General features: G+C 42.6%; 1 long non-coding RNA gene and 1 pseudogene across 6 annotated transcripts in view; one reads left to right on the forward strand and one right to left on the reverse strand.

Moving 5' to 3' along the window:
• The window catches only part of LOC135275736 (uncharacterized), a 72,190-nt gene that overhangs the window by 10,687 nt on the left and 44,385 nt on the right, over nt 1-17,118 (forward strand). For 5 of the 6 annotated variants that reach the window (XR_010343310.1, XR_010343309.1, XR_010343308.1 and 2 more), the window contains exons 2-4: nt 8,320-8,533; nt 11,946-12,048; nt 13,643-14,939. This is a non-coding gene — a long non-coding RNA (uncharacterized LOC135275736). The remainder of the gene's footprint in view (nt 1-8,319; nt 8,534-11,945; nt 12,049-13,642; nt 14,940-17,118) is intronic. The other variant, XR_010343313.1, reaches the window with a different exon arrangement.
• Nucleotides 3,633-5,037, reverse strand: LOC110567841 (D-3-phosphoglycerate dehydrogenase-like; annotated as a pseudogene).

The raw sequence follows: 17,118 nt of genomic DNA on the forward strand, positions 1-17,118 counted from the left end.
TATCATACAAAATATCTGCATTTGTATTACTTCTGCTATTCATCAAGTGCACAGGTAATTTTTTTTTACAGGTAATGCAAAACACAGTAATTTTCTACAATAGACATTAAATTATAAACAGAAACATTGACATTAAGGGATAAATAAATTTACTACTACCCCAAATAATTAAATTTAGGTCCAGCTTTCTGAGAGTAAAACCAAAAGAAAAAAACATGTTACCTGCATCATGTGATAAAAAGATATATATCAGGTTCTTCTCATTGTTGTCCTTTTCAATAAAAACAGTGTTTACAGGCACTAAAACCTATTTGGAAAATATTACTCACATTCTTATATAAGGGAAATCCTTTTTTTAATGATGATATTAGTTAGCTTTTTCTGGGCTTACTATGTAGGTACTATGCATCATTCTAAGCACTGTCCATGTGTCAAACTCATATAATCCTTTTAACACTGTGAGGTTGGTAACACTGTGAGGTTGGTAACATATTAGGTATTTTATAAAGAAAGAAAATAGGCACAGAAAGGCCCCATGACTCTCCTCAGCCGATACAGCTGGCCAGTAGCAGACCCAGCACTCAAACCCAAGAATTCTACTGAGACACCATCTCATGCTACTTAGAATGACAATCATTAAAAAATCTGGAGACAACAGATGCTGGAGAGGATGTGGAGAAATAGGAACACTTTTACACTGTTGGTGGGAGTGTAAATTAGTTCAACGATTGGGGAAGACAGTGTGGCGATTCCTCAAGGACCTAGAAATAGAAATTCTATTTGACCCAGCAATCCCATTACTGGGTATATATCCAAAGGATTATAAATCATTCTATTATAAAGACACATGCACATGTATGTTCATTGCGGCACTGTTTACGATAGCAAAGACCTGGAACCAACCCAAACGTCCATCAGTGATAGACGGGACAAGGAAAATGTGGCACATATACACCATGGAATACTATACAGCCATAAAAAAACAGTGAGTTCATGTCCTTTGTAGGGACATGGATGAATCTGGAAACCATCATTCTCAGCAAACTGACACAAGAACAGAAAATCAAACACCACATGTTGTCATAGGCAGATGTTGAACAATGAGAACACATGGACACAGGGAGGGGAGCATCACATTCTGGGGTCTGTTGGTGGGGAATAGGGGAGGGACAGTGTGGGTAGAGAGGTTGGGGAGGGATAACCTGGGGAGAAATGCCAGATATAGGTGACGGGGGGATGGAGACAGCAGACCACATAGCCATATGTGTACCTGTGCAACAATCCTGCATGTTCTGCACATATACCCCAGAACCTAAAGTGCAATAAAATATATATTAAAAAAACACAGCTGCATTCCAATAAAACTTTATTTGTAAAAATAAGAAGCTTCCCCACAGGTTGGATTTTACCCGTCCCTATTATGTGATCATGATTGTGAATAAAGACAGTTTTACTTCTTCCTTTCAACCCAGATAGCTTTTATTTCCTTTTCTTGCCTAACTGCACTGGCTTCAGTACAATGCTGCTCAAATAGTGAAAGGAGATATTCCTGTGTTCCTGATCTTACAGGGAAAGCATTCGGTTTTTCATCATGATGCATGTTAGTTGTAGATTTATCAGAGATGCTCTTTATCATGCTGATGACCTTCCCTTGTATTCTTTAGTTACTAAGAGGAATTTTTTTTTTTAATCAGGAATGAATGTTGTCTTTTATCAAATGCCTATATCTACTGAGATGGTCATATGGTTCTTCTCTTTTAGTTTGTTAATGTGGTGAATAACTGATGTCAAACCAACCCTGTGTTTTGGGATCAACCTCACTTGTTTATGATGTATTATCCTTCTAATATATTAGATTTGCCAAAATTTTATTTAGAAATTTTTAAAAGACTATCTTTTAGAGTAGTTTTAGCTTCACAGCAAAACTGAAAGTAAGGCACAAAGATTATCCCTGTACTACCTGCCCCCACACGTTCACAGCCTCTGCAATCATCAGTCTCCCTCACCAGAGTGGTGCAGTTGATCTCACTGATGATCCTGAATTGACATACCATAATCACCCAAAGTCCATAGTTTATATTAGAGTTCAGTCTTGGTGTCTTAATTGCTGTGAATTTAGACAAAGGTATAAGGACATGTATATATCATCGTAGTATTATCCAAAGTAGGTTCAGAGTTTTAAAACTCCTTTTTGCTTCATCAGTTCATCTTTTCCCACCTTCCCCAACTCCTGGCTACCACTGATTTTTTTTTACTGTCTCTATAGTTTTGCCTTTTCTAAAATGTCATATAGTTGGTATTATACAATGTGCAGCCTTTAGACTGCATATTTCACTTGGTAATATGCCTTTGTGGTTCCTTCATGTCTTCTCATGACATGATAGCTCATTATTGCATGGCTGTACCAGAGGTGGTTCTGTCACCTAAAGGAGGCTATCTTGGTTTCTTCAGAAACTGGTTAAATTTTTATGTCCACGTTCATGAGGGACTTTTCCTTTTTTGTAATATCATTGTCAGATTTTGGTTCAGGGTAATGCTAGAGTGACAAGATGAGTTGTATTTCTCCTTTTTTTTTTATTTTTTATTTTGAGGGCTAGGGGAGAGGCCATGTAAAATTGTTATATTACTTATTAAATATTTGGTAGAATTCACCAGAACATAGCTATCTGGGCCTGGAGTTTTCTTTCTAGGAAGGCTTTACCTATGCTTTATTTTCTTTTATAGATATAGAACAGTGGTAGTTTTTATTTTTCAAGGAAAGTGTCCGTTTCATCAAAGTTGTCATGTTTAGTCACATAAAGCTGACCTTATTATATTGCTATTCTTTTAGTATCTGTAGAATCTATAAAATGTCATATTACTACGTTTCTGAAATTAGTAATTTGCATCTTCTTTTTTATGATCAACCTGACTAGATAGTTTTATCACTTTTTTTGACCTCCTCAGTGTTTGGTTTTAATTGATTTTTTTTCCTATTGTTTTTCTGTTTTATTCGTTTCATCTTTGATGTTATGGTCTGTTCAGTCCGCTATAACAAAATACTATAGACTGGGTGGCTTATAAACAACAGAAATAGATTTCTCACAGAAGTCCAACATCCAGGTGATGGCAGATTTGGTGTCTGGTGAGGGACCAATTCCGGGTTCATAGATCCCTTTTTGCCCCCTGTGTCCTCACATGGCAGAATGGGTAAATGAGCCCTCTGGGGTCTATCATATAAGAGCACTAATCGCATTCATGAGGACTTGGCTCCCATGAGCTAATTACCTCCACAAAGCCCCACCTTCTGATAACATCACCTCTGTGATTAAGTTTCAGCATAAACTTAAGTTCTGGGAAGATGCAAATGTCAACCATGGCATATGTTTATTTATTTATTTATTTTTTGCTGGTAGGATCTTTTTTTTTTTTTTTTTTTTTTTGAGACGGAGTTTCGCTCTTGTTACCCAGGCTGGAGTGCAATGGCGTGATCTCGGCTCACGGCAACCTCCGCCTCCTGGGTTCAGGCAATTCTCCTGCCTCAGCGTCCTGCTGGTAGGGTCTTTATTAGATGGTTATTGCTGTACTACAGGGTCAGACGAGCGCCATGTAAGCAGTGTCAGAGGCCTGTGTGTTCAGCCCAAGAATGTGGATCTTCTCTCCCTGTTGATCACAGTGGGAAGGTTTCTTCAGAAAAGCCCCAGAGGCGGGGACCCGTGAGCCCCAAGGTTAGAAGTGGAACTGGAAGGCCTCGGTCACATGTTGCTTCCACACTTCCAGTCTGGGCAACAAGGAGGAGATGCCCATGACGTGCCAGGTCTCCCCCTCTGACACCAGTCAAGTCTGGTAGGACAGCAGCCGCATGCCTGCCTCTGCCAGGAGGCCAGTCGTGGTAGGCAGCATTGCAGGGTCAGAAGCCTGAGTCCGGAATAGGAGCAGGGGCTGGCCCCTGCGGAGAGGCATTGCTGGCCTGAAGACAACTCCACTGAGCCCCTGCAGCACAAGTATGGTGCCCTGGACCAAACCCACAGCCTGGTAAGGGGCGCCTGCCAGGGCCACAGCCAGGAGATAGTCCCCGAAGCCCTGCTCCCCTGGTGCTGCCGGGCTGTGGGAGGTGGTGACACTGAGGCCAGCCTCTTTCACCAGCAGCTTGGCGTTCACCAAGTTCACATCCGCCTGCTTGGAAGCCTCCTTCAAGAGGCCAACGATGACTGCAGGGCTTAGGTAGTTCCCAGCATTCTTCAGGGATGTTCCTTGTGTTATCACCTGGATGGTCCCTTTGGGAGACCCAGCCCAGGCTTGCATCAGTGTCCCCAGAGCTTCTGCTAGACCAATCCAAGGCTTGTTGTGTGGAGAGAAGGCGCTGGTAAGGGCCTGGGCATTTACAACCCCAGTGAGAGACTTCCCCTTCACCATGTCCACGAACTGAACAGCAATTTCCTCCCCACAGTGGCTCTGCACCTCCTTGGTGCTGGTGCCCAGGTGGGGACAGCTGATGACATTCTCATTGTCCACCAAGGTTCGGTCCTATGGTGGCTCTTCTGTAAACACGTCCAGCGCAGCCCCGGCACACTGGCCCGACTGCAGGGCCCGGAGCAGGGCGCCTTCCTTCACGATCCCTCCGCAGGCGCAGTTCACCACACGTACCCGCTTCTTGCACTGGGCAAAGGTGCTGTCGTTCAATAAGCCTGTGGTGGAGGGCAGGAGAGGAGTGTGCACAGTGATGAAATCACAGAGAGGCCAGATCTCCTCCAGGGGCAGCTGCTGAACACCGAAGGAGGCCGAGACCTCTGAAGAAATGGCGGGGTCATACCCTATCGTCTTCATCCCAAAGGACTGCATCTGGGTAGCCACCTCTCTCCCAATCCTTCCCAGGCCAAGAATTCCCAGGGTCTTTCCATTCAGCTCTGTTTCCATGAACTGCACCTCGGCCATCAGCTCCTCTTTGCTAAGGTTCTGCTTCTCCACCACCTGCAGCCCTCCATCTTGCAAGATCCTCCGGCAGCAAGGGTCCAGGCTGTCACTGATGAGCACTTTCCGCAGATTTGCAAAGGCCATTGCTGGAGGTGGCCTCGGAATCGGCCACTGCAAGTGGAGGTGCTTAAGCCGAGAAGCTGCGGTTGGGCCTGGCGCGCCAGAGTCGGCATATGTTTGTTATGTCATTTCCTCTGCTTGCTTTGGGTTTAATTTGTTCTTTTTTTAGTTTCTTATTCTTCTTCTTCTTCTTTTTTTTTTTTTTTGGTTGCTTAAGATAGAAGTCAAGACCATTGACTTGAAAGTCTTCTAATATAGACATTAAGTGCTAAAAAAAATGTTAAGTACTGTTGTAGCTGTGTTCCACAGATGTTGATACGTAGTATTTTCATTTTCATTCCGTTCACAATACTCTTAATTTCTCTTTGCATCATGTCTTTGACCTAGGGTTATTTAGATGTGTGTTACTTTTTGAATATTTTGATGAGATATTTTGTTATTGATTTCTGATTTGATTGCTTTGTGGTCAGGGAACATACTTTGCATGAGTTAAATCCTTCTGACTTAGTTCTTTTACTAAGCTTGATTGCAGAACCTAGAATGTGGTGTGTTTTGGAAAGTGCTCCCCGAGTACTAGAGAAGCATGGTGTTGTTCAAGTCTACCCCCTTCTTGCTGATTTGCTGCTCCCTTGTTTTATCACTTACTGAGTAATATTCAAATGTCAGACTGTACTTGTGAATTTGTCTATTTGTTCTATCAATTTTTGCCTCATATATTTTGAAGCTGTTATTAGGTACACAGTCATTTAAGATTATATGTTCTTGATTAACTGAACTTTTAAAAGTCATGAGGAAATGACTGTTTATAGCTGGTAAATATTTTTGTTGTGAAATTTACTTTGGTGTTAACATAGCCATTTCTTCTCAGGCTTCTTTTGTCAATTCTTAACCCGGTATATCTTTTTCTGTCCTTCTGAACAATTTGTGTTTTTAAATTTAAAGTGTTTTTCTTTTCTTTCTTTCTTTTTTTTTTTTTGAAACAGAGTCTCACTCTGTTGCCCGGGCTGGAGTGCAGTGGCGCAACCTCGGCTTACTGCAACCTCTGCCTCCTGGGTTCAAGCGATTCTCCTGCCTCAGCCTCCCAAGTAGCTGGGGGTTACAGTTGCATGCCACCACACCCGGCTAATTTTTTGTATTTTTAGTAGAGACAGGGTTTCACCATGTTGGCCAGGCTGGTCTTGAACTCCTGACCTTGTGACCCTCCTGTCTCAGACTCCCAATGTACTGGGATTATAGGCGTGAGCCACTGCACCCAGCCTAAAGTTCTTTTTTTTTATAGGAAGCATGTAGTAGGTTCTTGCATTTTTATCCAATCTGATAATCTGCCTTTTAAATGAGATTTTTAGGCCAGTTTCATTTATAATGTGCTTATTGATACAGTTAATCTGTCATCATGCTTTTTGATTTCCATTGGTCCCTGCAGTTCTTTGTTCTCTTCTTTTTCTGCTTTCTTCTCAATTAGTCTAGTAAATTTTGTGATTTATTTTTAATCTCCCTTTTATGGCTTATTAGCTATAACTATTTTTTTCTATCTCAGTGGTTGCACTACAATTTATAGTATATGATTTTAACTGATCACAGTCTATCTTCAAAAATATTATGCCATGTCACATATGGCATAAGAAAATTACAAATGAAAAACCAAACATCATATGTTCTCACTCGTAAGTGGGAACTATGCTATGAGGATGCGACATAAGAATGATACAATGGAGGTTGGGGACTTGGGGGCAAAGTGTGGGAGGGGGGTGAGGGATAAAAGACTATGGATTGGATATTGTGTGTATGCTGCTTGAGTGATGCTTGGGTGCAGCAAAATCTCAGAAGCCACCACTAAAACATTTATTCATGTAACCAAAGACCACCTGTTCCCCAAAAACCGATTGACATTTTTTAAAAAAGGAAAATTAGAATAATATACTTTTATTTCCTCTCTCCCAACCAGACACTTGTGGATTTGTAGGGTTATAGTTTTCTTTAAATTTAAATAGTTTCGACCATTCTCTTTGTATTTTTCTATCTCTCTTTTTCCCTCTTTTGGGACTTATTCCTGCTTGAAGTTTTCCCGTAGTTCACTGATGTCTCAAATTTATAAAACTTCTCTTTGGTGATGTCTAATCTGTGTTCACTTCCATCCATTGTAGTTTTCATTCCTGACATTGTAATTTGAATCTCTACAAGAGTATTTTGCTTTAAAAAAATATATATCTTCCATGCCTCTGCCAATCTGCTTGAGCTTAATTTTGATATACGGTTGAGTTCCATATGAACAGCTTGATCTTTCCAGTCTTCCTTTTATGATTTGGTCGAATTTCCCACTCCTGAGGCAAGGTCTTTTTGGTGGCTCTATTCATTCCCATGTGAAGTCTGAGTTTTCCCAGCATCACTCATGGGAATGGACACTCTTTTTGGCATCTTGTGAGCAGCAGGCATGTTTCTTTCCAGTTTTTTTAGATGTTTCTTCCCCTTGGTCTGGGGCAGTTTTCTGGCACACATGCACTGTTCAGTACTCTGCTAGATACCCAGGAGGTATTTTTGCAGATCCTCAGTGTTCTTTCCCTGTACTCTGTCTCCTTTCCAGTGTTCTGTTTTGTGATCTCTTGGCTTTACCAGACTCTCAGCTTCATCGTCTCATCTCAGGGAATCTGGTAGACTCTATGTCAGTTTTTCTCTCTGTGTGATAGCCTGGAAACTCTGTGAAGGCAGGGAGCTGGAGCGCTGGTATGAATTCCATTTGTTTCCTGTCTTACGGGATCATTGTCTTCATTACCTGAAGTCCACTGCCTGGTAAATCATTGTATAATATATTTTTTCTATTTTCCTTTTGGTTATTTCAGGCAAGAAGGTAAATCAGTACTTGCCATCCATCATGGCCAGAAGCAGATTGCAGCAGAGCTTCGGCACCTGCTGTCGACTGCTAGAATGCTTTTCTACCCCTTTGCTTAAGTGCGTCCTTCTCACCCTCCATTTCTTGGTGTGGTCATCTCTTCCTCAGGGAAATCTTTCGTGGGCCCAGTATAGATCACATTCTCCTGTGTGATCATGGAAGTCTGTTTTCTACACCATCTATCTGAATTTATAATTGTCACTTTTGTTGTCTTTGTTCCCCACTACACTTAAGACTAACTGAGAGTAGAGGTCTCGTCTGTTTTATCTGCAGAGCTTAGTGGAATGTCTGCCACGCTGTAGGCACTCAGTGCATATTTGTTCTGTGTATGAAGGAGACAGTGTTTAAAAATGCACAGTCCTTTCTACCTAAAAAGTACTCACATATTTTATTTCCACCTTGTTTTCTCCCTGACACAGATCCTGTTAGCCCATCAAGAATCGAGGATGCATTTCATTTATATGAACACTTACTGGAACTTAAGAATAATGACTGTGAACGACTTACAGCAGAAATTAAACAAATGGGAAATATGGTTAGTGTACTACAAAAGGAGCTATCTGGAATAAAAAAGACAGTATTACAGTTAGAACATCAGAAGATCGAATGGGAACAAGAGCCGGGCAGTTCGAGGTGTGACACTCTAGTTTTTTGTTTGTTTGTTCTGTTTATTATTATACTTAAATTATGGTGTACATGTGCAGAACGTGCAGGTTTGTTACATAGGTATACACGTGCCATGTTGGTTTGCTGCATCCATCCCCCCGTCATCTACATTGGATATTTCTCCTAATATTATCCCTCCCCTAGCCCCCCAACCTCCTGATATCCCTCCTGTAGACCCCAAACCCCCAAATAGGCCCCGGTGTGTAATGTTCCCTTCCCTGTGTCCATGTGTTCCGATTGTTCAACACCCACTTAATGAGTGAGAACATGAGGTGTTTGGCTTTCTGTTCTTGTGTCAGTTTGCTGAGAATGATGGTTTCCAGCTTCATCCATGTCCCTGCGAAGGACATGAACTCATTTTTTATGGCTGCATAGTATTCCATGGTATATATGTGCCACATTCTAGTTTTAAAGAAATATTTATACTAAAGATAATATATTAGAATTTTTGTAATTTCTGACTTGCCTTCTGGGGATTAATGGGAGAAACCTTCTTGGTCTTATGGAACATGAAATTCTTGGAAATAATAAATTATTAACTGTGAACTCTTCTGCTAATAAATAAATGCATATTCTTTACTATCTTAATGGCCATGTAGAAGTCCACCATATGAAATCTTGTTATTCATTTAACAAGTTGCAATTTGAGTTTTGAAATTATCTTGTATTTATAATTAATGATATAAGGAGCATCTTTTCTCATTATTATTTATAGACACAGGGTCTCACTCTGTGCCTGAGGCTGGAGTTTAGTGGTGTGATCGTACCTCCCTGCAGCCTTGAACTTCATCCTCCTGCCTCAGTGTCCTAAGTAGTTGGTACTACAGGTGCCTGTTCCCATGTCTGGCTAACTTTTTAAGTTTTTTGTAGAGACAGGATCTCACTGCATTGCTCAAGATGATCTCCAACTCCCCACCTCAAGCATTCCTTCTGCCTTGGCCTCCCAAGTCATTAATATTACAGGCATGAGCCATCATGCCCAGCCCATAACATTGTTTATATAAATCTCACATCCCTAAACTGTTTGCTTTGAATAAATTATCCAATATAGAATTATTAGGTTGAAATACAGGAACTTTTTAAAAAAGACCTTTGATCAATATTAATTTTTCTCAAGAATGTTTGTGTTAATTTACAGTCCAACCAATAGAGCATGAACTGGCCACTTTTCTAAACCCAAAGTAATTTTTAAAAAATTTCTACAGTTTTATTCTTTTTCAGAATTTTGGTGTATTTCATAGCTTTAGGGGATACAAGTGGTTTTTGGTTACATGGATGAATAGCTTAACTCCCTATTATGAATGAGAATGTGTTTTTATTTGGCTTTCCATTCCTGAGTTACTTCACTTAGAATAATGGCCTCCAGTCCCTTCCAAGTTGCCATCCCTCTGCTCGCTGATATAAATGTATATCTGGTACTCCTTTGGAAAGGCTGATCAGAATCTCACAAGAATGCAGCTGTTTGTCTCTTATCTACCTATGACCCCGAAGCCTCCTCAACAGTTTGAATTGTCCTGCCTTTTCGTACGGAACCAGTGTACATTTTACATATATTGGTAGATGTTCCATGTCTCCCTGAAATGTCTAGAACCAAGCTGTGCCCTGACCACCTTGAACACATGTCAAGACCTCCTGAGGCTGTCACAGGTGCATCCTTAGCCTTAGCACAGTGACCATCCTAATGATTGAGACTTGTCCCAGATACGCTTGGTTTACAACACACATAAGCATACATTGCTGTCCCTTTGAACAAACTGTTATATGTTAGATCATTCAAGAGTAGGAAAAAATCAGTGCTTTTTTTTTTCAAATATTCTGTCTTTATTGCATTTTCTTTCTTTATGTCATTTCTATGTCTTTGCTATTGTGAATAATGCTGTGATAAATGTCCATGAGCATGTGGCTTTTTGGTAGGATGAAGTATTTTGTGTTGGGTATATACCCAGTAGGGAATTGCTTAGTTCAGTAGTAGCTCTGTTTTAAGTTTTTTTGAGAAATCTCCAGACTGCTTTTTACAATATCTCAACTGCTTTCCACAGTGCCTGAACTAATCTATATTTCCACCAGTAGTGTATAAGTGTTACCTTTTCTCTACAGCCTCACCAGGGTCTGCTGTTGTTTGACTTTTAAATAACAGTCATTCTGATTGGTGTGGGATGGTATCTTATTGTGGTTTTGATTTGCATTTCTCTGGTAATTAGTGATGATTAACATGTTTTCATGTTTGTGGTCTACTTGTATAATTTTTCTTGAGAAGTGTCTGTTCATGTCCTTTTCCTATTTTTAGTGGGGTTATTTGTTTTTTTGATTGTTAAGTTCCTTACAGATTCTAAACATTAGAACTTTGTCAGCTGCAGAGTTGGGGTAAATGTTTTATACCATTCTGTATGTTGTCTGTTTTCTCTATTCATAGTTCAGTTTGCTGTGCAGAAGCTCTAATTTGATTAGGTCTTACTTGTCCATTTTTGGTTTTATTGTAATAGCTTTTATGGACTTAGCCAAAAATTATTTGCCAAAGTTAATTTCAGGGATATTTCCTAGGTTTTCTTGAAGAATTTTTACAGTTTGAGGTCTTACATTTAAATTTTTAATCCATTTTGAATAAATAATTTTACTTATTCAATTATTTTGAGATGGAGTCTCACTCACTTTGTCGCCCTGGCTGGTATGCAGTGGCACAATTTAGGCTCACTACGACCTCCACGTCCCAGGTTCAAGAGATTCTCCTGCCTCAGCCTTCAGAGTAGCTGGGCTTATAGGCTTGTGGTACCATGCCCAGCTAATTTTTGGATTTTTAATAGAGACAGAGTTTCACCACATTGGCCAGGCTGGTCTCGAACCCCTGACCTCAAGTGATCCACCTGTCTTGGCCTCCCAAAGTGCTGGGATTACAGGTGTGAGATACCATGCCCAGCCTTGAGTGAATAATTTTATATTGTGAAAGGTAGGGGTCCAGCTTCAGTCTTCTGCATATGACTAGCCAGTTATCCCAGAACCATTTATTGAACAGGGGATCCTTTCTCTGTTGCTTGTTTTTGTTAGCTTTGCCAAAGATCGGATGATTGTAGATGTGCAGCTTCCTTTTCGAGTTCTCCATTTTTTTCTGGTAGTTGACATGTTTGCTTTTGTACCAGTACCATGCTGTTTCGGTTACTGTAGCCTTATAGAGTAGTGCAAAGTCGAGTGGTGTGATGACTTCAGCTTTGCTCTTTATGCTTAGGATTACTTAAGCTATCCAGGTTCATTTTTGCTTTAATATGAATTTCAGAATGGTTTTCTCTAATTTGGCAAAAAATTATATTGCTACTTTGAAAGAAGTAGTATTGAATCTATAAATTGCTTGGGTAATGACAGAGTTGGGATATTTGTTTCTGCCCAGATCGCATGTTGAGTTACAGATCCCAGTACTGGAGGTGGGTCCTGGCAGATGATGTCTGAACCATGATGGTGGATCCCTCATAGCTGGATGCTGTCTTCATAAAGTAAGTTCTTATGAGAGCTGATCATTTAAAGGTGTGTGGCACCTTCCCCACATCTCCCTCTTTCTCTCTCTTTCCCCTCGCATTCTCACCATGGGATGTTGATATTCACTCAGGGTGGCTGGCAAAATATTAAAGATATATTAGGAAGTTACAGATTAGTCTCAAGCCTTTTGGAAGGCTAAAAGGTTTTATTGGGACAGGCTGAAGATGGCAAGCCCATTAGTTAGGGAGAGGATAGGGACGAGGCTTTCCCAGTTTAAGTCTGTTTACCCCACATCCCTTTGTCTCCAGTCTGTTTACTCATGTAAATTTTATGCTGGGTGGTCCTCTCAGGGGGAGATCAAAAGGGAATTAACTGTTAATAGTGTTTACTCTGGGCCCAGAACATAAAGCTTTTATCATTCATAAAACCACTCTTTTAACCATGTTAATTATCCACAAAAGTGTTGACTTAGACCCTGTGCTGTACAATTCATACTGAATAAATGTAATGATGGAGAGGGAATCTTGGTTGATTAGTTGCATTTTGCCCTCTGAAAGCAGCCAATGGCCATCCCTAGCCCACTCATATCACTGTAATGGTGTGAGAGTACATTCATTCATCCGTCGTTAGGTCAAGGTCTGCAGACCAGACTTCCGCAGGTGGTAGATGACATCTTAGGTGGTGACCCTGATGTGATAACCGTCACAGCAGGCGCTCGAACGAGGAACAAACCAATGTGATCACTGCTGCAAAGAAGGAACAGCAGACCTCCTGAGACCAGAAGGTAGAGAGGACTGTGCGGTCAGGTCAAGAAGTCAGTAAGCCATTGGTACCCACTGGGGATTGTCAAGCTCAGTGAGGCATTGTTTCAGGCTAGGGATTCATCATGGGACAGCAGTTATCAGCTCAACAGGTAAAAGTACAGAATGTAATTCAAGCTGCTGTTTCCCAAGGCCCATGGTTCTCGGTAAAGAACACACTGGATATAAGGCTTTGGGAACAAATGGGGAGAAATCATGCACAAAGGCATCTAATAAATAGGAAAAAGGACAAAGAAAATGCTACAGCTATAGGAATTTGACTTAAACAAACAGCATTACAGAAAAAAATTTTTGCCTGCCCAGTAATTAATAATTGGCAAGGCAATCAGGTATGTGTTTATAAAAGGAGTAAGAAAAAAGGCCAGAGCTGTGGCCAAGCAAAAGAAAAGAAGGGGAAAAAAAGGCTCCAGCAGGAAAGCTTCACCCAAAGCCTCCAGCTACCGCCCGGGCAGGGGGAGTGAGCAGCACAAGTGGAAAGCTGCAAGCAGCACCTGGGTGGGGCCAGCATGGCTACCATCTGCCGTGCCGCTGTGCTGCTCTCCAGGGTGTCCCACAGTAAAATTTTGTGTATTCTTTGTATATAAGCAACATCCCAAATTGTAAATGGTGGGAGGTGTTTGGATCATGAAGACAGATTACTCATGGCTTGATGTCTTTGTGATAGACTTCTTGTGAGATCTGGTCATTTTAATGTACGTGGTGCCCCACCCCAACTCTGTCTCTCTCTCTCTTTCTCTTGCGTCCACTGTTGCTATGTGATGTGACTGCTCCCCCTTTGCCTTGAACCAAGGCTGGACACTTCCTGAGGCTTCTCCAGAAGCAGATGTGACTATCCTTCCTGTATTGCCTGCAGAACCGTAAGCCAGCTTAATCTTTTTTCTCATAAATTACTCAGCTTCAGGTATTTAAAGCAGTGCAAGAACAGCCTAACTCAGGTGGCATGGCCATTTTATGATATTGATTCTTTCAATCCATGAGCCATGAATGTTTTTCCCTTTTTTTTTGTCATCTCTGATTTTTTTCAGCAGTGTTTTACAGCTGTCCTCTTCAGTTTGCTGTATGCCTAGGCACTTCAATTTTGTATAGCTGCTATAAATGGTATAGTGTTCTTTATTTGGCTCTCAGCCGGAATATTATTGGTGTATAGAAATGCTATTAATTTTTGTACGTTGATTTTGTATTCTGAAACTTTACTACAGTTGTTTTAAGAGGAAAGACCCCCTCCTCATCTCCCTCCTCACAGGCCTCCACCTCCTCCCTCCAGATGAGAAGGAGGGTAAAGAGAGATAAAATACCAAAGAACTGGAATCCATGGTCAAGTGACTTGCTGACGCCACTGACCAGGCCATAATGAGGCCCAAGGACTGGAAAGATAACTCACTTTTTGGTTCCCAGCATCTAAGCTATCTATAAGCCTTGAAAGTGTTGCAAAGAATATAACTACTGCCCAAAGCCTGGAACTGGGTCACGTCCTCCACATTTACACAACCCAGACCCCCTCCTGGAAATACCTCTGCCAACTAATAATTTCGAGAAAGCCTTTGTCTTGTCTCTGTAAGCCCCCTCTCCTGCCTATTTCTGTGTGTGCTGCATATAAACTAGCAAATCAATGAAGCCAAAGATTGTGAGGTCACTTGGCAAATGGACAGTGACACAGTTTTGCCTCAGTTTCCCCTTTAGAGTTGTAAGCCTATAAAAAGGGAAAGAAGCTGCTTCTTGGAGAGCTCACTTGTTAAGGCATTAGCCTGCTGTGGCTTCTGGCCAAATAAAAAGCCACCCCTTTCTCAGTTCAAGGTTTTGTTCGCTGCCGCTCCTGCTGCATTTTGGTTCCCTAACCAGGAAGAATGTTTCGGTTGGCGGACGGCCAGGACAGCCTCCCAGGCAGCTTTGCCATGCCATGCAGAGCATCCATGTGGGAGACTCCAGCCCACTTGGCTGATGCGGATCCTGAGAGTGCTCCTGTGTAGGCATTAGCCCTGTTGGAACGCCTTGCCCAGAGCACAGCAAGGCAGGCCCTCACAGCAGATCTGCGCAAAGGCTGAACACCGAGAAGGAACTGGCACTTGGAGTCTGGACATCAGAAACAGGTAGGATTAGTCCTGGGAAACTTCCCTGCCCCTATTGGGTGGAAACGTGGCCTGATCACCCACAACATGCCTATCTATCTTGGCACTTTGAGCTTAATTTTTGTCTCTTTGTAACTGGTTTCAGTAATCTTGTTTTCTTAGAACTTGGGTGGTGGGAGATGTGTGCATGTGAATGAGTGTGGAGGGGCCCAATTGGGCTTAATAGCCGCGAAGTGTGCAGGCCACAGGTCTGTTAGAGTGGGCTGCACGCTCCGAGTGAATTGTGGGGCCAGCTGGGACCGGGGACTAACTGCACAAGGCTGAAGGAGGTGCTCTCACAAGCTAGGTATTGCAGGGGGAGTAACAAACTCTCCAATGCCAAGCAGCCTCTGAAACACTCCCGCAAGGGGGACAGTCCTACCAATCTGAAGCAGAAGTGAACAGAGAGAGTGTTGTGCCCTAACAGTCAGGAGACTGAGGGTGGAGTGCAGAGTCCTGAGTTGCAACATCAGTGAGCAGCCCCTCTACCTTTTGGGAGTGCTGTTCTTACCCTAACAGAGGGAGCTGGGTAAAACACAAAGTAAACCCGCTCCATTGGGAACTAAGCTAAAAAATTTCAAGAAAGGATTTAGTGGAAATCATGGTATCACCATGACGCCAGGGAAACTCATAACTGTACAAACTGCAGCAGTGCTAATGGCAGAGAAAAAGGTGTAAAAAGGAAAATCAGGGATGAAAAGAGTTAAACTGCTAACCGTAAAGACAAGGAACAGCTGGCTGTGCAGCTGTGTGTGGAGCTGCCAGGCTCAACAGCTAAGATGGGGCAAACAGTGTAACACTGCTAAGCTGGTATAACAGCAAGTAAAATGCAAACCTAGTCAAAAAGAGAAAGAGGGAGCACTCGGTGGTGACCCAACTCATAGCCACTTTGTCCAGTAAGACAACAGACGTAATTGGGGCAACTGGGGTTTCAGAGAAACAAACAGGCTTTTTGCCTACCATGGACCTGTTTGGTGGGAGGCCACGAGATTATACATCAATTCTTGTACATGCCGACTGCCCCCTACCTGTCTTGGGGAGAGACTTGTTAAAGCAAACTAAGCTACTATCACGTTCACTGATAAGGGCTTCCTGCAGCTCAAACTGCCTCGGGCAGTGATTGTCATGACTCTCACAGTCTCATGGGAGGAGAAGTGGAGACTTTCTGACTGAGCCGGGATGATAATTAACCCCTGCGCTGGCCAAGCAATGGCCACAGGTCTGGGCAGAAGACAAGCCCCCTGGGTTGGCAGTAAACCAAGCCCCGGTGGTTATCAAAGTAAAGCCAGGGGCACTACCAGTCAGACAAAGACAGTACCCAGTCTAAGGGAAGCTCTTGAGGGCATCCAGGTACTGAGATGCCTGAGAGTTTATGGTATTATTCTTCCATGCCAGTCTCCTTGGAACACATCTCTTCCACCATCCCCAAGCTGGGGACCAATGACTACTGACCAGCGCACGACCTGTGCTTGGTCAACCAAGCAACTGTGACCTTGCACCCCACGGTGCCCAATCCTTACATGTTGCTAGGACTGTTGCCAGCTGAGACCAGCTGGTTCACTTGTTTAGACTTAAAGAATGCTTTCTTCAGCATCCGGTTAGCCCCTGAGAGCCAGAAACTGTTTGCCTTCCAGTGGGAAGATCCAGAGTCAGGTGTAACAACACGGTACCCCTGGACTTGCTTCCACAGGAGTTCAAAAACTCCCCAACCATCTTCAGAGAGGCATTGGCCTGGGACCTCCAGAGTTTCCCTGCCAAGGACCTACGTTGTGTGCTGCTCCAGTACATGAATGACCTTCTGCTGGGACACCTAGCAGCAGCTGGATGTGCTCAGGGAACTAACATGTTAGTCAGACACCTGGAAACCTGTGGATACAAGGTTTCTAAAAAGAAGGCCCAGATTTGCCAACAACAGGTGTGCTATCTGGAATTTACTATCCAGCTGGGGCAGCGAGGCCTAGAAATAGAGAGAAAGCAGGTATCAGTAACCTGCTGGTACCAAAGACTTGAAGAAAGGTACAAGAATTCTTGGGGGCAGTGGGATTCTGCTGGCTGTGGATTCCTAACTTTGCAGTTCAGGCTAAACCTCTATATAAAACCACAAAGGGGGAAGATGGAGAGCCCTTCAAGTGAGGCTGGGAGTGGCAGGGGGCCTGCTCAC

This window comes from Aotus nancymaae, unplaced genomic scaffold (genome assembly GCF_030222135.1).
Source record: "Aotus nancymaae isolate 86718 unplaced genomic scaffold, 86718_ANA_hifiasm-v0.15.2.pri h1tg000018l, whole genome shotgun sequence".
Classification (NCBI taxonomy): Eukaryota; Metazoa; Chordata; class Mammalia; order Primates; family Aotidae; genus Aotus; species Aotus nancymaae.